The sequence below is a fragment of the Pogonomyrmex barbatus genome, unplaced genomic scaffold, assembly GCF_055798465.1.
Source record: "Pogonomyrmex barbatus isolate J1 unplaced genomic scaffold, ASM5579846v1 scaffold22, whole genome shotgun sequence".
Lineage (NCBI taxonomy): Eukaryota > Metazoa > Arthropoda > Insecta > Hymenoptera > Formicidae > Pogonomyrmex > Pogonomyrmex barbatus.
The window spans coordinates 1,306,662-1,330,428 of record NW_028297119.1 but is presented as its reverse complement, the minus strand read 5'-3'; the positions used below and the strand labels follow the sequence as shown (position 1 = coordinate 1,330,428).

Genomic DNA, 23,767 nt, shown 5'->3' with positions numbered 1-23,767 from the left:
TCTGTGCATAATCCGAACGCTCTTGCCGATTTTCCTGGCTTTTGCTTCAATGTATTGAATTCTAGTTGCAAATGTGTGGTATTCTTTTTGCTGAGATAGCACACTTCTAGCTCTCGCTTTAATTGTGCAAAGTTGCGCATATCTCACGTTTGGAAATCGGTCATGATTCTTCCTTTTAATTTTGTGCATAACTTCTAATAGCGTGCTTTCCTCTCTTGGATTTGTGTTTTTCATGACGTACATTGCCGCGCTTAGGAATTTCAGCAGCTTGTGCGAAGCTCCGTCGAATTCCGGAGTCATGTCGCGAGCTTCTTTTAATCTCATGTACGTGTTCACGGGATCTTGCGAGTTGCAGACGTCGTTCATCGTACGCCCGTATATAGTTTCTCTTGGTTCATTAATTTCCGCGTCAGTATCCCGATTGTAATTTGTCATTTCTGGCTGGTTCATACGGTTCTGTAACGCTCGCATACCTTCCAGTATTTCGGTTAGCATCATGTCTTGCGAGTCGCGTGAGGTTTCTGGCTTGGTTTTCCAGTATGGCTGATTTAAAGTGGCTCTCATCTGCTTTGCTTTGTCAACTAACTCTATATCAGTTACTCGGCGTTCTTCTGCGATTGTCGTGCCTGATGGCTGATTTACCATTTCTATCTGGCTTGCGTCTCGCGAAGCGGTATGGAATTCGGTCGAATCGAATACGCTGCTGTTGTAGGATGTCAGCGAAAATTCTCCGCAGTTTCTTGCGTTCGTATCATTACTTACGTTGGATCTTGCGTCTGTCGGGCGTAGCAAGTCGTCGTCGCGTCTTTCATTACTCGGTAGTAAGCTGTTATCAATGTCGCTAAGCAACAACACGTGTTTCGATTACAATATTCGGATGTAACTCCGTTTGACTTTCTAAGTTATTGTCGGAGTAATAGTCATTTAAGTTTCGACGCACGTTATCACATGGATCTCTCATATTTTTCGCCTGTGTGGGACTCGAGCGGGCTCGGACTAACAATAAATGCACGGCGGCCTATATTGCTATGTAACCACGACATGTTTCTCTCGACGGATGTTCAATTGATGTCTTCGTTCGACATCTATTTTACCATTCTGCTTAATATTTATTGCTTAATATTTATTGCGCTCGCTTTTAATTTTCTATGACTTATATTATGGTCGCAATTCGCATGCTGCAGCGTTTGTTCTCTTGTTGCGATAGGCGCCTTCTCCGGTGTCGCTGATACGCTCGTTGGCTGCTCTACCGGATGTCCCTGCTGGCGCGTCTCTCAATTTCGTGTCCTCATTTCCTTCTAGATTCCAGGACATCGAGAGGGTGGTGATGGCTGCTTTCTCGTGTTCCGGCACTTTGGATCTCACCGCTGCCACCAATTTGTTTTGCCGCTCCGGGCGCAATTCGGGAGTGCGTGTCAGAAGGAGGGAAGCCCACAAAACTGTGCGCTGATTATTGAATAAAGCACTTTATTTAATCGATTTGAGTGTCCGTTAATTTCGAGTCACCCACACTGTCATGTACTATCACACTTCCTTAGATCCTACGCGTCGGTACTCGTACGTCCGTGCCTCTAATTCTAAACCCGCGCCTGATACTCTCGTCGCTCTTTTATCGGTCCGCTGTTACGCGGCCTCGGCGCGTTCTCGTGTCGAAACGTTGTTTGGTGCGTCAGCGTTTCGACACGTGTTGCCGGAGTCAGCGTCCTTGTCGAGTTGCACATCGGTTGCAATCGGCGCGTTTGCGCATTATTCCTTATTATTTTTTATTTCATATTTTAATTACATAATTCTCGGGTTAGTCAGAATTCTTGGGATTCTGGCTAGTCGGCGATGTCACGAGGTCAGATTGCCTCACAACACCTGGCGCGAGTGTTTCGTTAGGATCGAATCCGTCGCGAGCGCGACAATATATATACGTATATAGGATGTTCCGTAGCGCTATCATCATCGTTCGTGAGAAGGTAGACGGAAACGAGATAAATCAATGTCTTATATCATTTTGCGATATTCGCAATAATTTTCGAGTTATTAAATATTAAGGTTGCACAAATAAGAACGCGCGGGGAGAAAACGTTCTCCCGCCTGACTCGTAGGACGGCCTAGCGTGACGACAATGACCAACTGACGCTCGGCGATAGGCGGAACGCGCGCGGAAGAGGAAGGATAATAGCCACTCACTCTTCCCATTTGTCCTACAGGCGAGCGAGCGCTTTCTCCCCGCGCGCTCTTATTTGTGTAACTTTAATATTTAATAACTCGAAAATTATTGCAAATATTGCAAATTGATATAATTGATATACATTTTGATTTATCTCGCTCCCGCCTTTCTTCTCACGACCGATGAGGACAGTGTTATGGGACATCTATATATATAAATATAAATATATAAATATATATATAAATATAAATATATATATATATATATATATATATATATTTAACAGTGTACATACGCTCATTTACTTTTAATCTGAGACACCCTGTGTATATATATATATATATATATATACACAGGGTGTCTCATATTATATATATATATATATATATATACACAGGGTGTCTCATATATATATATATATATATATATATATACTGTGTGTATATATATATATATATATATATATATATATATATGTGTATATTCAGGGTATCTTAAACTCCCGCATTTGGAGTACACTACGTGATTCTCTATGTTAAAAGAAACAACTTTTTCTTTTAGCAAAATTGCGTGCGACGAGTAGTTTTTACAATGGATCAGATTAAAAGTAAATGAGCGCGTATGTACACTGTTAAATCCATAGTGTCAAATTATACCTAATTTTAGTCATTTTTAACCATTTCTATAAGTCGCCATTGCTCCTATTAAATATATGGTTAATTTAACTCAAACAATTGAGTTAAATAATTTTACTCAAGAAGTGTATTATATTTGACTAAAATTTTGTTTATTATTTACTATGTGCATACGTTAATATAAACTTTTGATTTAATAAAAAATGACTCAATATTGTGTTTTAATTTATTAATATCACTAATCTGTAATAGTCAGAGGATACTCAAATTTTGGTTAAATATTACTATTCTTATTGTTGTTTTCAACACAATGTGATAGTTAAATTAAAGTTATTATATTTAATGAATTGTAAATTTTAATGCAATTTTAAATATAAACAATCATGTATCATATATATGTACATATTTTATTTCTTGAAATTTTGCAACATAATTATACATTTTTAGTCGAACTTTGTTTCGTAAACATATATAATAATTTTCGTCGTCAATAATAAATGATTTACGTATACAATAAGTTCGAAAATCATACAATGCTGATTTCTTCACATATGTATATGTAATCTTCCGAATAACGCACAACATAAGCATGAAAATGATTTTCAAAACCAAATATTACAAATACACGACAATAAAAAACATAACAGCACAAGACGAAGATACAATTTGATTTATAACTTTCTTCTTTTCGTTAAATTTCTATTCACTTGAAATCACAAATAAGTAACACTTTAATATTAACATAATCTTTTCTTCGAAGACACAATGCGTTTATTCGACGGTATCAAGACATGTTGTGACTCGTTGTGACGTACGCGCGCTGTCTCTACACGGCAACTTGTGTCTCTCCTAGCAACATCGCCGTTATTCATTTGTTTTATTGAATAGTGACGTTATTTTCTTTCAACTAAATATTTTAATTATATAAATGAGTTAATTTGATATAGTTATTTTTTTAAACACATGTTTTTCGTTAAAATAGTGACTTTCAAATTATTTACATATGATAATTAAAAACAACTAAAATTATTTAACTTAAGAAATTGAGTCAAATTTGACTCTTTAATATCTAACAGTGTACGTAGCGGTTAGGGCCGGCGCGTTCCTCAATGCGGCCAGTGCGGCCTGATCTAATCTTTGATGACTTCATGTTCTATATTCTTTAAAATATGATAAAAGTTAACAAAATAAATATTGTTTTCATCCTTTTTTTATAGTTATTTTTTAAACACATGTTTTTCGTTAAAATAGTGAATTTCAACACATAAGATAGTTAAAAACAACTAAAATTGTTTAACTTAAGAAATTGAGTCAAATTTGACTCTTTAATATCTAACAGTATACGTACTGGTCAGGGCTGGCGCGCGTTCCTCAGGCCGGCGTGGCCTAATCTAATCTTTGACGACTTCACGTACTATGTTCTTTAAAATATGATAAAAGTTAACAAAATAAATATTGTTTTCATTCTTTACGTAACAATTCAATAAAAGAATTATCTGATTTCGTAACATTATCTGGAAATAAAAATAAATGTAAATAATATGGTGTATAAACTGAGCATTCTATTATTTTAATTACTGCGCAATTGCATATGATATAATTTTTTAACTTCTCTAATACAAGATAATATTAGAAATAATTTTACACATTTATGAAATATATGAAAATATTTTAAGATATCGGTACAATCGTTATTGAAATTTTATGAGATTATGTAATTATTGTAATATTATAAAGATAAAAATTTTTGTATAATCTTTTATTAATTTTTTCTGAGAAAATAAAGAGAGAACCAGCTTTCTCAAAATATTTAAAATTATAAATTTAAATATTTTATCTTTAAACACTATTATGAAAAAATCAATTTTTTTGACTTTTCGTGATTATGTACTTACGTAATTAATAAGTATTCAGTATTTTTTTTTATATTCATATACAATTGCGCATACGCCAAGAAAATAATTAAAATAATAGAATGCTCAATTCATACACCATATAATTTACATTTTTGAAGTCGTCAAAGATTAAATACCGCGCCGGCCTGAGGAACGCGCGCCAGCCCTGACTGCTACGCACATACGCGCTCATTCGTCACTTTTAATCTGATTCACTGTAAAAATTACTCGTCGCAATTTTGCTAAAGGAAAAAATTGTTTCTTTTAACGATAAAGAATCACGTAATATACTCCAAATGCGGAAATGTTGGGACACCTTGTGTATATATATATGTGTGTGTGTGTGTGTGTGTGTGTGTGTGTGTGTGTGTGTGTGTGTGTATGTATGTATGTATGTATGTATGTATGACATTAGATTGTTTAACGTTTAACTCTAAACACATTATTGCGATAAATATCATCACATGCCTCTGTAATCGAAAGGATAAGATACCTGCTCTGTAAGCAAAAGATCCAGGAATTCTTGGCTGAGATGATATTTTTCGCAAAAATCATAATTATGAATTTTCACGACTAGTTCGGGCCCCGTCGTGACGCACACCCTCTCTTCTTATTTGGAATACGGAAGTTAAAAAATAGAAGAGAGAGGATGGGTCATACTGAATGGGAATACAGTTGGAGATGAGGAAGGTGAATTAACTTATATAGGATCCAGAGACAACTCAGTAATCGAGTATGCAATAGGAAATATAGAGGCAAGAGAAAAACGACAGGTTAATTATAGAAGAAAGACCAGAATCGGATAATTTACTAATCAGTGTTTATATGCGAACAACAGACATAAAATATGCTCAAGTAGAGCAAGTTAGACATAGACTAAGGATATAAATATTAAGCAACAAATATGGACAAAAGAAGGAATTAAGAAATTCAAAGAAATTTTAGGTATTCGGAAATGTAAGGAAATAAATCTGGAAGACGCATGATTAAAGTTAAGGGAAGCGATAAGAAAGCGACACAAGAAAAAGGAATTTTTATAAAAAAAAAGGATTGCTAGGAAAAAAAAATGATGAAATAAATATTGTGAAAAAAAGAAAAGAGAACTTAAAAGATTGCTTGGAATAATAAAAAAGAAGGAAAATCTTATATATTTGCAATAGTTTTGCAATGATAAGAAAAGAAATTTGAAAAAAAGGGGAAGAAAAAATAAGAAAAATGACGGAAACGGAAGCATGAAAATGGAAAAAAGAGAAAGAGATAAAATTTCAAACCGAATCACAGAAGAAGAGTAGAGACGATATTTTATAGGACTTCTCCGGGGAACAGAAGATAGGAGAACAGCATCGGAAAAAAGAGAACAAATTTCAGACATAGAGGAAGAAATCACATATATAAAAAGATGACAAGAATAAAGTAACAAATTATCGTGGTAATATGATCTTCAATACGGCATACAAAAGTATTACGCCATGATAATAGAGAAAAGATTCAAACAGGAAATGAGAAATATAAGATTTTACCAGACACACAAGCAGAATTTAGGAGAAATCACAGCACAATGGACAATTTTTATATACGAAAATGGAGAAGGAAATAAGCAAAAAAGGAGGAAAAGTATAAAAAGTATTTTTTGCAGATCTAGAAACAGTGACATAGTAAAGAGAAAAATTGTGGATAGTAATGAAGAGAAAAGAAATAATTACACTTGATAAGAAAAATAAAAGAGATATATAAAGAAATAGCACAGTCTTGGTAAATGGAATATATTCTAAGAAATTCTAGACAGAAGCAGGAGTAAGACAAGAATATCCTTTGAGTCCAACACTAGTCCAACACTATTTGCAATATATACAGCAGTAGAAGAGACACTACGAGAAGGATAAGCGGGAGAACTAGTGAATAAAGAGAAGACATAGACCTAGCGTACGCAGATGTTGTGGTGTTGGTTGCAAAGAAAGCTAATGACATGAAGAAAATGCTGAAAAGGTTCTCAAGATTCTTGGAAAAAAGGGAATTAATGCTTAATACGGAAAAGTCGAAGATGATAATGTTTAAAAAAGGAGAAGGAAGAAGGAAAAAAGAGCTATAGCTGTGGAACGGAATAAAAATAGAAGAAGTAGATCATTTCAAATATCTCTTATACGTTACAAAGAAAAGCAGATGAGCATATTAAAGAGACAGTTAAGAAAGCGATATGCGAGGATAACAAGTATAAGGGATAGGACAAAGGAAATTTGCTGGAAATTTTAGAAGAAGAATATGGATGTTTGGCCACTTAATAAAAAATATTATAACGTATGGAGCAGAAATTTCAGATTGGAAAGAATACGAAGCAGTAGAAAGGTGTATGAGATAAATTTATAAAGTATAGGATTAAGTCAGTTGTTAGGAGAAAAAGGGAAACAAATCGGTTGAATGAAAAAGATCATAAAGACGAGGAAAGAAAATAGATTTATAGAGAAGTTAGAAGAATAGGATAGCAACAGAAAATTATTGTAGGAAGATTAGAACACAAATGCAACTTTACAGAAAAATAATAAACCAAAACGAACAAAACTCATGTATGTAGTATTTGTAGTATGTCGAGCCATTATTATTACGTTTTATATATTTCATATGTTACGTTTTTTTATGTTTATATGTTGTTGACAAATTAAAAGCTAAAATTGTAAAACTCCTTTCAGCTAAAAGACAAAAAATAAATATATCAATCTATCTATTAATGACTTGTTCTACAATGCTTAAATAGGCTGTAATGAAACAATTTTAATAGTTGAACCTAGACTTCAATGCAAACTATACGAAATATCATAGTATCTTACTACTCCACATCTATCTCACGACTGTTCTCTCCTCTAATTAATTTAATTTTAGTTTGAAGTCTTTTATTTGAAGACTTAAATGGAGTCCCATATTGGGGGAACTCACCTTTAAAAATCATTTTATTAGAAATGGTTGAGATAATTTCACAATACTTTTATTCTATCCAGCATGATTTTTACTTTACGAGAAATATATAGAACTTCGTCTGGCGGTAATGCTAGACTAATCTTAAAGACGTCCCAAAAAAGATGTCTGTAAGACTTGACTAAAAGACATCTTTATGGTAGTTTTTAATAAAGTTTTAAAGACGTCTCTTTTAAGATGTCCAACAAACGTTTCTTAGATATGAGTGTTCTCTGGGATATTATATCTGTTATATTATTCGTATATTACTCGTATACTGTTATATTATTTATATTATGTAACAATTATATTTTATGTTTGCTAGGTTAACTACATCAATTTCTATACCATGATTAATAATCTCATATAAATAATAATTTTGTTTGATTTCTAGAATGTGATCAAAAATTTGTGAGCACTCCTGACGGACCATTGAATGGAAGCTTTTATGCACCAACATTAATCAATCATGAAGGAGATCCACGACAATGTGTTTATACATTTCTTGCAGGGCCACGCCAACGCGTCGAATTGATTTTTACTTCGTTTGGTCTTCGGGGAAAACCACCAGAGTAAGTCTTTGTTATTAAAAAAAAAATAATTTCGTCTCATAATTATTTCATTCATTTTGATACATCGAAATTAGCAACTCTGTATTATTATTGTACATATAAAGGATGCTCTATTTTAAAGATCCATTCAAATCTCTCAGAAACTGCGTTAAAAATCTCAAAAAATGTTTCAAACTAAAGTTTTATGACTATGACAGGGGGACATAAGATACAATTGGTTTAATCTTGAATGGTCGTCAAGATCAGGACAAGGTTTTAATTTTTTAATCCTTTATTTTTATTACATATTTTCGTAGCTTATTTCGAGAGCTTTTTAAAACATTTTAATAAAATATTTTTTCATTAAATACTTTTCGAGTTATAAGGCTTAAATATTAGAGTACCGTCGGCATTAGCATTCATCCAGATGTACTACGCGTAGGTTGTTCAGGATTTACACCTCTTTTATGTTCGGAGGAAGATCGAAAGATAACCAATGAAGACAAAATCGGAGGATGACCCAGCCAATGGAGGCAAGATCAGTAATTGATGCAACTAATGAAGACAAAATCTGAGAATGATTCACCTAATGAAGGCAAGATCGGAGGATGATCCAATCAATAAAGGCAAAATTGGTGATTGATCCAATCAACGAAGACAAGATCGGAGAATGATTTCATTAATGGAGGCAAGATCTGCAGTTAATTCAACCAATAAACGCAAGATGGGTAATTAATTCTGCCAAAGACTGAGAATAAATGGTTAGATTTATACGTAAAAATTAATTGAATTCAATGAGCATTCCAAGATCCATCGAAGAAAATATCATATAACCTTGAAAAAGGTTGATTTTCTGACTATAATATTTCAATTAATGAAGTGCTCAAAGATCGCACCGTTAACTCGTTGGCAATACTGAAGGCGTTCAAAATGTCTAATAGTATGCAAAACTACATGATGTAGAATGTTGCATGTAACTCAGATGCTCTCTTTCATGTGATCTCTTGTCAAAGCATTTCGTACGCTACGAGTGAGTCTCAGTTGCGCACAGAATAAATCGGATACAGCAGGTTGAATGGATCGGACACAGGTCCAAACGGACACAATAAGGAATAGACACAAGGTGATTGAAATTGGACACAGTAACAATCGGACACAGTGACAATCGGACACAGTAACCCCCCCTACATCTTTGAAGTAATTCTACAAATAAAAATCAAGAGGTATTAGAGATCGAGCGATTTTGCTAGCCATTTTACTGGGCCACCTCTGTCAATTCATCGATTAGGAAAGGTATTGAGAAAATCTTTGATCATTATTGGCATAATGAGAATCTGTGTCATCTTGTTGCAATTATGTTTTCTTCCGTATTGAAGTCAACAGCTTTAAGTAAAATCGTTCCTCAGCAACTATAAATAATTCGTACCATTAACCATGGCATCAAAAAAATAAGGACCAATTAAATAGCCATTAACAATTCCGCACCAAACAGATTCCAATGATGATTGACAGATTATTAATCTGTCTCATCCAATAAGGTAGAGCCTAATAATGACAATTAGATCCCTTATTCAATATCCCAGATATTGTGGAAAATCTTCACCACTGAAAAATAATTGAAACGTAATTGAAAAAAATCGTTAACGTTTCGGAGTTGTGATGCCTATTGACAAAAAATATCCGATCTGATTGTATTCAATTAAAGCTTGGTTAAGAGTTATAAGTGATAAGGACTTTACGGTTTTTAAATATCTACTAGATATGATACTTCACAGCTTTTATAATATCTATCCAGCAGTTGATTTCAGAATGTTCAGCGTTGGATTTCACGCAAACTTACATGTGGGTTGAAATGTACCATTGCTACAATTGTCAGCGAGGATTCATTGCGTGATTATTATCGTCGTATTTTCTTCATTGATATTGAAGCTTTTCTTTTCGACTTCTAATTTCAATTTTGTGTATCCTAACATGATTCGGGCGTTGGCGTGAAGGGAATTGTTTACGATACAATGTTGCTGCTCTCTTGTAGTTGCGCCAACATTCTCCTAAAATCAGAAGAATATCGACAATCTCGTTAGTCGAATAATCAGGCATTTCTTTTCGAATTCCAACAATCAAAAATATTCAGAATGTCTGAATATTTGTACATGTTTCCGAAATTAGAAACAGATGAGAGAAAAATAAGTAAGAAGAGAATCTGTATCCAAATCAATTGTTCTACAACTGTTCAATTTTTATAGGACGTCTCCGTTCCAGTTAATTCTCATTAATGAGGCAGATTAATAACCAACTTCTTAAAAATGTCTTACTATTTGGCATTTTTATGTAAAATTGAAAATAAGAGAAATAATTTCCAATGGCCTTCGTCTTAACAAATGTTATCATCAAGATTAATTTTGCAAAACCAGTCCCAAGTCCCAAGTCTGCGGCCTTGCTACGAAAGGAGTAAGGAAGAAGGAGGGACTGAGTAACAAAACCTCGAAAAAAAACCTGGGTTCAGCTGGTTCCAGTTGATAGCCTTGTAAGGATACTGTGCCTAGAGATACGGATGGGATAGAAGGAGTTGCTTAGTGAAAGCTGTAGTGAAAGCAGCCCATCTAAGATAAGATAAAATCCGAAGTAAAACCCGGTCCTCCAAGCATGGGGATTGAGGCGATAAACTTGCAACTCATCACTCAGAAAACCGTGAAAAGTAACCTCGGAAAAGGCCAACCTCGGAATAAGGATGGATATCACGACAGACAATACCGAATATGAAATGTGGAACTTGGAACATATAAAGCTGTAAACGAAAAATACAGGACATCCAAAAGGAAATAAAGAAATGGACATGGACGTGTTGATATTAACAGAAACAAAAAAGATAGGATCAGTCATAAAACAATTGAGAGACTATACTTACATATTCAGTGGGATATCAAGAAATGAGAGGACAGCAAGGAGAGTATTAATACTACTTAAAGAAATTTAGAACAAAAATATCAAGCCAGGAGACGAAAAGACAACGACTACGAAATAGATCACGTTTGAGGTTATAAAGCTACACTAATAGGGGCATATGTGTCTAACGAGAATTCTACGGCCACAAAAAAGATTATTTTTGGGATTGCTTACAGAATGTTCTAACCAACGCAAAATCGTTCTCATGGGCGATCTAAACCAAAGAACGGGAAGAAAAATAGCGCAATAATATGGATGTATGGCGAAGATACGGTAAATGATAATGGGGAAAAATTAATGGACATATGTCAATAGCACTCACTTATGAACGACTTCTTTCAACATAAAGACATCCACAAATATACTTGTTATTAAGATACGAGACAACTAAGATCAATTATAGATTACGTGGTGATACGACAAGATACAAAGTGGACAGTTCAGGATGTACGAGTACATAAGGGGCCAGAATGTGAGAGTGACCATTTTCTGGTCAGAGCAAAAATCTGAATACCTTATGAACGTAACAAACAGGAAGAAACAACAAATAAATGAAAAAATTAATAATCTTAAGTATAAAATAGACTTATTAAAAATGGACAGTGTCATAAATCTGTATCAGAAACATCAAAGATCAATATCTACACAGATTTCCAAGAAATGTCGGCAGAAGTATTATATGGGCATATTGTAAAAGCATTGCAAAGCGGCCTTAGAAGCTTTAGGAGAAGAAGACTCCAGACATCGAAGCAGAAATGGGTGGAGCGAAACTTTGGAACAGTAGAAAAACAAAAAACAAGCTGCATTTCGTAAATAAATAAGTAGAGGTCAGATTGAGATAGACAGGAATATAAAAGAGAATTAGCAATATTGAAAAGAATACTTACAGCAGAAAAGAATGAGAATTGGGAAAGGAAATGCAGCGAAATTAACTCTCATTTGAGAGGAATCAGATCAACAGAAACTTGGAGAGTGATAAAGTCATTGAGAACGGATAAAATCCAGCAAGGGAATCTCCAAATTATCAATCTAGAAACATGGAAGGATCATTATCGAAAAAAACTAAATGAAGGTAGAGAACAACACGCACGATCACTTGCAAAGTACAAAACCCAAGGAGCGGAAATAAAAATTATACCTAAAAATATCGATAAAACTCTTTCATTTATGAAAACCCGCAAGGCTGCTGAACCTAAAGGAATACCTGTTGAATTGTTGAAAAACGGATCGAAGAAACTGAAAAGCATGCTATTAAGTTTATTCACAAAATATATAAATGGCAAAAGTCTATCAGAAATATAGAAAATAGCATTTATAACACCTATCCATAAAAAAGGTAGAAGAGATATTTGCAGTAACTATCGATGTATATCCCGTTCTAAGCACGATAAGTAGATAGTATGGAAAAATCCTAAAAAAAAAAATTTATAGAGGAAGTATATGGTCCACGAGATAGAACAAGGGAGGATTTAGAACGGGTCGTTCGTATGTATTGATAATATATTCGCACTAACTCAGATAATAAAGAAAAAACTGGCAATCAGCAATAACAATGTATACTTCCTTTTCGTGAATCTTACAAAAATCTATAATACAATTCCTATAAAAAAGCTTTGAGAAATCGTAGACAATATATCAATTAGTGTAACTGTTATAAAACCTGTAAAAGAACTATACGTGAACATCTACTTAAGAATTATGTTAAACCAGTCATTCTCAGAAAAGTTCCTGGTGACAAAGGATTTTAGACAAGGTTGCTGCTTGTCCCCGATCTTCTTCAAATTTTATTTTGACTACGCTCTAAAATAGTGGAAAAGGAAGTGCCTCAATATGGGAATATCTCTAAATGATAACACCATATTATATACATTTTACTTCGCCGATTAGATGGTAAAGCTTATGATAAAGAAGATCTCGAGTAAATGACGAGAATATTACTAGAAAAATATGAGAAATGGACCTAACCATTAATATGGAAAAAATTGAATATATATGTAGGGGACGAGCAAGACAACTTGAAAATGGAAAATATGAATATTATAGAAGGCTGCGAAAAATACAAATATCTGTGAGTATGGCAAATGATATATGCGAGACAGAGGTAGAGGATAAGATTAGGAAAGGAAAAACAGCAATTGGGGCGTTAAACCCCATGTGGTGGACTTCTGTGGTCCAGGAACATAAATTTAGATAAAAAGAATTTCCTGTATAACACTATTCTAAAGAGTTATGCTATACGGAGTAGAAATATGGCAACTTACAGAAAAACATAAGAAAAAACTCTTGGCAATTGAGATGGATTTTTGGAGACGGGCAGCAGGGACCGAATTAGAAACGAAAGGATCAGAGAAATAATAAAAGTTGAAAAAAAATCTTATCTAACAAATTCAAGAACAACAGTTACGTTGGTATGGACACGTTCAAAATAATATCCCTAAACAAGTGCTCTAATGATTACCAGCAGATGGGCGAAAAAGAGGAAGACCCAAAATATGGATTCAAGGCATTCAGAGAGCTATTTCAGAACACAATTTAATACTAGGAGACTGCAATGTTGTTAAATCGGGCCGGATTTTTCACGCATGCGTGGCGAAAACAGACATAAAACAGCGATGTAGCGATGTTGGGCGCAAAAGCTTGGCGTGAAATGGCGTAAAAGTTTTAACGGAATCATCCCCGAATAGGTTAGATATAGGTAAGGTATTTTACATGTAATACTTACATTTTTGCATGATAAATTCTTTTTAAATTATAAAAATTTTTATGTGATTATATATGGGCAACCAATGTTATATAATTTTACTCATATTAGATACGTACGTCGGGGGCTCGAGCCATGCTTGATGCAATCTCTCCTGTCGTGCTCCAGGAGGATTATTTGTATATTTGCCAATGGCGTTGGAGGGTGTCGCCGCTGCAGTCCGACCTGCATCCATCGAGAGAATAGGACCATCATCTCTCTGGAGTATCGGTCGTGGGGATTCGAAAGAATACATGTATATATGTATATTTTAATATATATATATATATATATATATATATATATATATATATGTGTGTATCATTGTATTGTTGACGTGTTATTCTAAACACGTTATTTGCGATAAATATCATCACATGCCTCGGTAGTCGAAAGGATAAGATGCCTGCCCGGTAAGCAGGAGATCCAGATTCGATTCCTGGCTGAGGTGGTATTTTTTCGCAAAATAATTACGAGTTTTCACGACTGGTTCGTGGTCGGGCCCCGCCGTGACGCACCCTCCCTTCTTATTTGGGATTTGGGATTGGGATTGATATCCTATTCACCGCGCATGCGTAAAAACCCGACCCAATTCACAACACAGGAAACTGGAATGATAGACAAAACTGGTGTTTGGGAACCGGAGATATAGAAGAATAAAAATTGGATGTAAAAATTGGATTAGATATAAAAACATTCAAGAGGTTTCAGCTGTCAGTCGATCATCTTGGGTAATGCTAATTCTAGCGGTATTGTAACTTTCAAGCTTTATTACTCGAAAAATACTTAGAAAAATGTTTTATTATAATGTTTCAAAAAGTTCTCAAGGTAAGCTACGAGAATATTCAATAAAAAATGGGAATTTCGTTTAAAAAAAATTAAATTTAAAAAATTCAAAATGACCTTACTTTGATCTTGACAATGCTATTCAAAATCAAATCAATGCCTTCTTATGTCCCTCTCAAAATCATAAAACTTTTGTCTGAAACATTTTTCGATTTAACGCAGTTTTTGAGATATTTCAGTGGATCCTTTAAAACAGCGCTCGGAATTATTATAGTTGAACATTTCGGTTCGCTTTTGAAGGGTTCCCCCAGCCTCACTTAGGCAGCCATCGAACGGCTGTGTCTCATGAGCGTCGCCGTATAAGAAACAAATTTCTACATCGTAAATCTTATGATATAGAAATTTGCTTTTGCTAATTAAAACATATATTCGATCTTTATTATTTTTTAAGAAATGAATCTATTGAAAAAAAATCACTTAAAATATATATGAAATATCACATGGATGATATGAAAAATTATTACTAAAACTTTAATTATTATAAGTTATTGTCATAACTATATTTTTATAAAATATATACAGGATGTTTTATTTTAAACATAATAAAAATAATTTAGCAAACAAGATATCTAAATGACAGTGAGGCGAAAAGTGTATGGAGAGCATGTTTTTCATACGGCGACGTTCCTGAGGCACAGCCGTTCGGCGGCTGATGAGCCTCGAGTGGTGGAAGAATCCTCCGAAATCGGGCTGAAATGTTCAACTAATTCCAAGCCAATTCGTTGCTTTAAAATGAGACATTCTATCTGCTTTTATAATGCTTGAATAATACAATATCTGAAAAATTCTTAAGGAACACCTTATTTTGAACGTCAAATGTTGGAATATAACCGAAATTTTTAAAATATCAAGTTTTTATTGATATATATTACAATGGTATTACTAAAACCGATATTGTGATTTTGCTCTTCTTTTTCTCTTCTTCTTCTTTGAATAAATCATTGACTTGTTCATTTATCTTTGCCTTATCAATTGGTCTACTTCTGTGAGGATGATGTCTAATTTTCCGCCCATCGTTTAAAGTGATCTGCCAAGGCGCAGGGGGGTGGGTGATCTGTGCGTATTAGAGCTATTGCTTCTGATTATTTTGAGAAGATTATTTGATTCCATTCGTGTAACATGTTCATTCCATTATCTTCTGTGTTTTCTTACCCATCTGACAAACGTACATCACATTTTGTTCTTATTTCTTCGTTCCTTCTGTCCATTAAGATGTGTCCTGTTATATTTCTAAATATTCTCATTTCGGATGTTCGTTGCATATGTACATTTAATTACCTACGTGTCTGTTCTTGTTTCAGTTGTATATGTGAATCTGGGTCTTACATGTTTTGTATATTTTGACTTTAGAGTTAGGGTTCATGTCTGTTGTTGAACATTATATCTCTTGGTGCATAGAGTGTTCTATTTTAATTGACCTCAAATATCTCTTGAACAATGCATTTTAGAGAAAAATGTTTCAGACAAAAATTTTATGATTTTAAGGAGGATATAAGATGATACCATTGATACCTTGGATAGACATGCTAAGATTATAAAGAAATTTTGTTTTCTTAAATGAAACTCCCTATTTTTTATATATTCTTATAGCTTACCTAGAGAGCTTTCTAAAATAGTAATAAAGTATTTTTTTAGTAAATACCTTCTGAGTTACGAGGTTTGAATTTGATATGTCAATTTGACATAAAGTATAAAATATGTCGTAATTAAGTTTTTTGCAACTATATTTTAGTACTTTTATGCACAGAATAATGAGATAAATCAATTGGTGAAATAAAAAAACATAGTTAGTCTTTAAGAAAAGATAAATCGTTGCATATTGCAAATCTCCATTTTTTTTAAATAGCAACTATTTTCTTAATATCAATTGATTCATCTCATTATTCTGTGTAGAAAAGTATTAAGATGTAGTTGCCAGAAAATAAGTAGTTTGCGAGATATTTTATGCATCAAATTGTATGTTTTATAACGTGAATGTTTTTTAAAATTTATATATTTGTCTTTTGCATTTCAATGTTCATAGAGTACAGAGAGAGAGAGAGAGAGAGAGAGAGAGGAAGGGAGGGAGGGAGGGAGAGGGAGAGGAAGAAGAAGAGGAAGAAGAAGAGGAAGAGGGAGAGGGAGAGAGAGAGGGAAAGAGAGAGAGAGGGAGAGAGGGAGAGAGAGGGGGGAGGGAGAGGGAGAGAGAGAGGGAGAGGGGGAGGGAGGGGGGGAGAGAGAGAGAGAGAGAGAGAGAGAGAGAGAGGAGAGAGAGAGAGAGAGAGAGAGAGAGAGAGAGAGAGAGAGAGAGAGAGAGAGAGAGAGAGAGAGAGAGAGGAGAGAGAGAGAGAGAGAGAGAGAGAGAGAGAGAGAGAGAGAGAGAGAGAGAGAGAGAGAGAGAGAGAGAGAGAGAGGAGAGAGAGAGAGAGAGAGAGAGAGAGAGAGAGAGAGAGAGAGAGAGAGAGAGAGAGAGAGAGAGAGAGAGAGAGAGGGGGGGGGGGTGATGGAGGAGATGAAAAGGAGTAGGTACAAGTGGAGAGAGAGTGGGATGTAAAGGATTAAGATGTGAAGGATGAGAAAGAAGATAGGATAGGACGAAGGTTAGGAGAGGACATTGAAAAACGGGGAGCATAGAGCATAGAGAAGAGTGGCAGAGATTGGTAGGCGGGGTAGCAGATAGAGGCGCAGTGAAAGACGGACATTGAATAGAGAACGCATAAGGGGAGATGGGGTAGAGAGAGATGCGGCAATGGAGGAGACAGTATAGAGGAACACGCATAGAGGAAAAGAGAAATGTTAGGAGTGGAGGAGAAGCGGGAAGGAGAAAGGGAAGTGATTTTTAGAAAAAGTGGGAAAATAGAAAGATCACCAATGAAGGTAGCAGAAGGAAAGGGGTGGGGAAAGAGATACTGAAGGAGATAAGGGAGGAATGAAGGGAAGGGATAATGGAGGTGAAACAGCAGATTAGAGACGTGGTAGAAGGGCAAAAGGAGATGATGATGTTACAGATGGAAAGGATGAAGGAGATGTTAAGAGAGAGAGTGGAGAGTTGGGAGAAGGAGAGGAAAGAGAAAAGATACATAGAATAGAACGGGAGATAAACGGTTTGAAGAGGAGAAAAGAGGAAAAAGAGAGAGAACAAGGAAGGGAAAAGGAAATAGAGGAAGGAAGGTAGAAGGGAAAGGAAGAGGGAAAAGATTGGAAGGAGAGGTTGAAAAGATTAGAGAAAAGGTGGGAATGGAAGGAAAAGGGGGAGAGGAAACGGAAGTTTGTGCTGAAGGGATTAAAAGTTATAAACATTTTATAAAATATATTTCAATTTAAAAAAAATTTTTTTAATTCTTTGGTTTAAAAAACAATTTTTTAAAATAATTTTTTTGTTGTACTAGTAAGTATTATGCAATAAATGTGCGAGGAATGATGGGATTTCTCGAAACTCGCGACGCTAGCTCTAAGTAGTCCAAGTGACCCTCTCCCGGATATAACATAAGTTTATATATCGGATTCATATACATATGCCACACATTAAATTAAGTGACATCCATTTGACCACATTCCTTCGATCACAATATTGACCACAGTCTCAATTGATCCTGTTCCAATTGACCATCGTCTCGATTGACTACAGTCCCGATTGATCACAGTCCTGTTTGGCCATAATTCCATTTGACCACTATCCCGATTGACCATGATAAAATTAATCATATATAATAGAATATACTGTTTTTATCGCTGTTATTGGTAGTATTTTTCACTTTGATAAAAATATAGAATAGGAGATTATCCTCCAATGACCTTGACCTTGACATATGTTGTCAAGATCATGATTCTGAGTAATCTTTAAAAGATTTCATCCGTCAGACGTTATTCCTTCAAAAGTTTTAATCATAAAAAGTTAATTAATATTAGAAGGGCAATAAAGTATAATCAAGGGTATGAAATAAAGATTACATTGCATAAGTTGGACGACCTCACGGATCTCAATATATGTCAATATATGTTAAGGTCATCATCCTAAGTAACAATCAAAAGATTTTAGCCGTCATTCGATGTATACATTTGAGTTCAATTTTGCATAGAAAATTGTAAATCCATGGGGGATCCATGTGGAATCTTGTTTCGTGTTAAAAAATATATGCGTGAAGACAGTGTGACGTGGGTGTGTTCCGCTCCCTCTACGGGGGGCTCTACTACTAAAAGATTTAATTTAACCCGTATCACAATGATAATTAAAAATCGTTGCGAAAAATTATAAACCACGTGGAACCTCGCTTTGTGTTAAAAAATGTATGCGTGGAGACAGTGTATTCCGCTCCCCCTCTCCCTACGGCTTTACTACCAAGTTGGATTTTACTTAATTTAACTCGTATATAATGATAGATAAATATCATTGTATATCACATCATCATTGTGATATTTAACTACAGCCCATGAGTTTATATAATAGTTGGTTAATATATATATATATATATATATATATATATATATATATAACACATATATAGAGTGTTACACACACATACACACACACACGCGCGCGCGCGCGCGCACACGCACACGCACACGCACACGCAAACGCAAACGCACACGCACACGCACAGGGTGTCCAAAACTCCGCATTTGGAATACACTACGTGATTTTCTATGCTAAAAGAAACAACTTTTTCCTTTAGCAAAATTGCGTGTGACGAGTAATTTTTACAATGGATCAGATTAAAAGTGACGAATGTACGAATATGTGCGCGCATATGTACGTAGCGGTCAGGGTTGGCGCGCGTTCCTCAGGCCAGCGTGTGTTCCTTCGTTATTGAAATTTTATGAGACTATGTAATTATTATAATATTATAAAGATAAATATTTTTGTATAAATCTTTTGTTAATTTTTTCTGAGATAATGAGGAGAGAACCAAACGTCTCTCAAAATATCTTAAATTATAAATTTAAATATTTTATCTTTAAACACTATTATAAAAAAAACAATTTTTTGACTCTTCGTGATTACGTTATTTTTCGCAAAATAATTACGAGTTTTTACGACTGGTTCGTGGTCGGGCCCCTCCGTGACGCACACCCTCCCTTTTTATTCGAGGACTCGAGCCATGCTTGATGCAATCTCTCCTATCGCGCTCCAGGAGGATTATTTGTATATTTGTCAATGGCGTTGGAGAGTGTCGCCGCTGCAGTCCGACCATCGAGAGAATAGGCCATCATCTCTCTGGAGTACCGGTCGTGGGGATTCGAGAAAATACATGTATATATGTATATTGTAATATACGTATATATGTGTATCATTGTATTGTTGACGTGTTATTCTAACACGTTATTTGTGATAAATATCATCACATGCCTCGGCAGTCGAAGGGATAAATTGCCTGCCCGATAAGCAGGAGATCCAGATTTGATTCCCGGCTGAGGTGGTATTTTTTCGCAAAATAATTTTTTTAATTTAATAAAGTTTTCATGACTGATTCGTAGTCGGGTCCCGCCGTGACGCATCTTCCCTTCTTATTCTTACTCACGTAATTAATCATGTAAGTATTCGTTAAATTCAGTATTTTTTAATTGTCATTGCAATTGCGCAATAATTAAAATAATAGAATGCTCAGTTCATATATCATATTATTTACATTTATTTTTATTTCCAGATAATGTTACGAAATCAGATAATTTTTTTATTGAATTGTTACGTAAAGGACGAAAATAATATTTATTTTGTTAACTTTTATCATATTTTACAATATAGTACGTGAAGTCGTCAAAGATTAGATATCAGGCCGCGCCGACCTGAAGAACGCGCGCCGATCCTGATCGCTACGTATATATGCGCGCTTATTTGTCACTTTTAATCTGATCCATTGTAAAAATTACTCGTCGCACGCAATTTTGTTAAAGGAAAAAATTGTTTCTTTTAGCATAGAGAATCGTAGTGTACTCCAAATGCGAGAGGTTTGGGACACCCTGGGGTGTCCCAAAGTGTTTTGGAAAGCTCTCGAGATAAGCTACAAGAATATGTAATAAAAAATAGGGACTTCCATTTAAAAAAACATTAACTTGAGTGACCTTGATCCGATTTTGACAAGGTCACTCAAGGTCAAGTCCACATTTCTATCATGTGTTCCCCTTCGAGCTGTGCAACTTTCGTTCGAAAAACTTTTCAATAAAATCATTGATTCGCGAGATAATCGACCATATCACTTAAAATGAAACACCGTATATATATATATATATATATATATATATATATATATATATATATATATATTGTGGCGCTCGCGGCAGGTTCACTCGCGTTATACTCACGCCAGGGAAGAAAGAGTCAGAAAACGGAGGAACACACTTTATTGTTTACAATCACACAAGAACTCTTTCTTTAATAATATCGGAATTGACTGTGACTCGGCTCAAACTCGCGCGCCGCGCCATCGACTCTCTCCTATCACACAATGCTAGACAATCGCTTGACGACTGCGTCGGAAAGGAACGATCTTCAGGTGGAAAATCGATATGAGGATAGCGTCGAGCGGAACACCACTCGGTTGTAACACTATCCTTCTCCTCTTCGAAATTGTCGTCCCGACAATTCCAGGGAACTCCCTTGCAGAAAAGTCGGCTTCTTCTTCCATGATGAAGTCCTCAGAGAATCTGTCGGCTTCCTGTTTTACCTCGAGCTGCTGCTGCGGGTTATCAAGCGCCAAAACTTCATCCTTCCCGGAAGTTCCGTGCCACTACGAGGTCATCTTCCCTCTTCTTTCTTTTTTCCTGATATTTCTTTATCTTGTGCTTGTGCACTTCTCTCTTGAATCTTCGGACAAGGGGGGGGAAGCTTCCGTGGACCCTTTCGTCCTTACGGACACGCTAAGTCCCCACCTCGGCATTCGCCTTAAGTCCTTCGGAAAAATCACGGTTCAAAAAAACCGAGGGCGAGATAGTCTTCTTAAAAAAGAAAGGATTTCCTTAGTCGGATGTTCGGGCAGTAAGCAGAAAATCTTTCTCTCAATGTCGTTCTTGCACAACTCCTCTTCATAAAAAACAAGAAGATACAGTATCAGGCTGCTCCTCGCTCTGATGAAGTGAACTGCAATGTTCACGTTGTTTACTTTTTAGAATTAATTAATTAACGACTGGCCTGGCATTTAACGCATCCAGTCGCCGCTCGGCTCGTTCCTCTGCCGACATTCTTTCATTCCGCAGCTCTTCCTTCCTGCAGGAACCGTACGTTGCCCTGCTATACCGCTGGCCTTCGTCGTTCCGCCAATAACAATCCAATAACAATCTGTCTGATGGATTCTACGATCCCGGACGAGCCCCCAAAAATGTCGCACTTCCGAGACGGTTACTCGCACAACTCGCACTCGCGCGACTCGCGAAAATAAAGGCCGTTTACAAAGAGAGAACTTAAATAAGCTCAATAACTATTTCACAGCTCATTTTACAATCTTTAAGCTTCTCAAAACCGTCCCGCACGAATCTCTATCAAATCTCAAATCAATCAATCGATAAACATAACGGCGCGTTGGCAAGGAACGATCTTGACAATATTACTCGGAGGCCAAAAGCGAACGGACCACCGCTTGGCTACAACAATGTGTGTGTGTGTGTGTGTGTGTGTGTGTGTGTGCGTGCGCGCGCGCGCGCGCGCGCGTGTGTGTGCGCGCGTGTGTGCGTGTGTGTGTGCGCGCGTGTGTGCGTGCGTGCGTGCGTGCGTGCGTGCGTGCGTGTGTGTGTGTGTGTGTGTGTGCGTGCGTGTGTGTGTGTGTGTGTGTGTGTGTGTGTGTGTAATTGTATAAGAAACATTTGTCTAACTGTATGTACTGTTTACATGCATACTTTTCCTGATATGTAGTGGATCTGCTGTTGGAGAATTACCTGCGTAAGTATTAATAAACTTAGATTACTTAGAATATTATAAGCTAGCAGTAAGTTATTTAAACATAGAATCAAGTTTGAAAAAATTATTTTTGAAATATAATTCTCTATTATTCGCTACACAATAAGTTACTCGTTATTTATGTATTATAACAAGAAGAATCGCTTTCGTGATGTTATCGATCTTGTATTTTGTATCAAGATTCGGGTGGAGAAACTCAGGGCTTGCAAAAAAATCACTTTATAATCCAAAACAAATTTATTCACAAATTTATTCACTCTGTACAATACATAATAAACGATGGATATAATTTCGAAAATGACCTCTGATTTCGATGAAACTTTATGAAAATTTTCTTTTTTAATCAAAACGAAAGTTTCTAAAAGAATTTTTAGAGGAAGAGACCTTTTATAACCGAATAGTAGAAATGATTAATAAAAGTTTACAATGTACAAGTATACAAAGTGTACAACTACTATTTAGTTATAAAAAGTACTATTTAGTTAAAAAATGATTTTTCTGTACTAATCGCTAAAAATCTTTTTCGGAGCTTTAATTTTCAAAGAGAAAAATTTTTATGAAATTTTATCAAAATGGGAAATACATCATTTTTGAAACTTTATCCTGAGCGGTGATTGACGTTTATATTCACAATTTTATCTAGATTTTAGATCTAGATGCCGCAAAGATGCGGAATTAAACTAGATAGTACCACGAAAACGCGGAGATGCAAACTTAGAATTAAACAGTGCCGTGAAGACGCAGACAGAATCACAGAAGCGCGATGGTTCAGACTTAAACTAGACGATGATTACGGACGAATCGCGACCAGCGGTATCTAATTTTCTGATAAGAGTTAGACTCCTGTTCCTCCAAGGAGCCTGGAAACGAGAGCAGCTTTTTTTTAGAATCAGAATAGAAAGAATAGAAAGAGAGCACTCTCCGAGATGGAAGCATTCGATAGAGGGCAAAAATACTTATCTCTAAGACTGGGTGAAAACTCAAGAGAGAGCTTCCTCTCGTGCGAACGATCATTGCACAAAAAAGTTTCTACAACGTTGCAGGAACGTAACATGAAACTGTTATAGTTATGTTGCGTTATGTCTCTGAGAGGTTGCATCAACGTCAAAATGTCCGTTTCAATAAGAAATGTTCGTTTTCGTAAGAAATCTTTTTAAAATATCTTAAAAACTTTTCTGGAAGACTT

At 35.4% G+C, this 23,767-nt stretch overlaps 1 protein-coding gene across 10 annotated transcripts in view; it reads left to right on the top strand.

The window, feature by feature from the left end:
* Positions 1-23,767, top strand: part of LOC105427296 (chromatin assembly factor 1, p105 subunit) — a 798,730-nt gene that overhangs the window by 115,688 nt on the left and 659,275 nt on the right. For 9 of the 10 annotated variants that reach the window (XM_089078296.1, XM_089078305.1, XM_089078301.1 and 6 more), the window contains 2 exons: positions 8,029-8,206; positions 22,537-22,563. The gene's annotated coding sequence lies outside the window, so the exon portion shown is untranslated. The remainder of the gene's footprint in view (positions 1-8,028; positions 8,207-22,536; positions 22,564-23,767) is intronic. The other variant, XM_089078297.1, reaches the window with a different exon arrangement.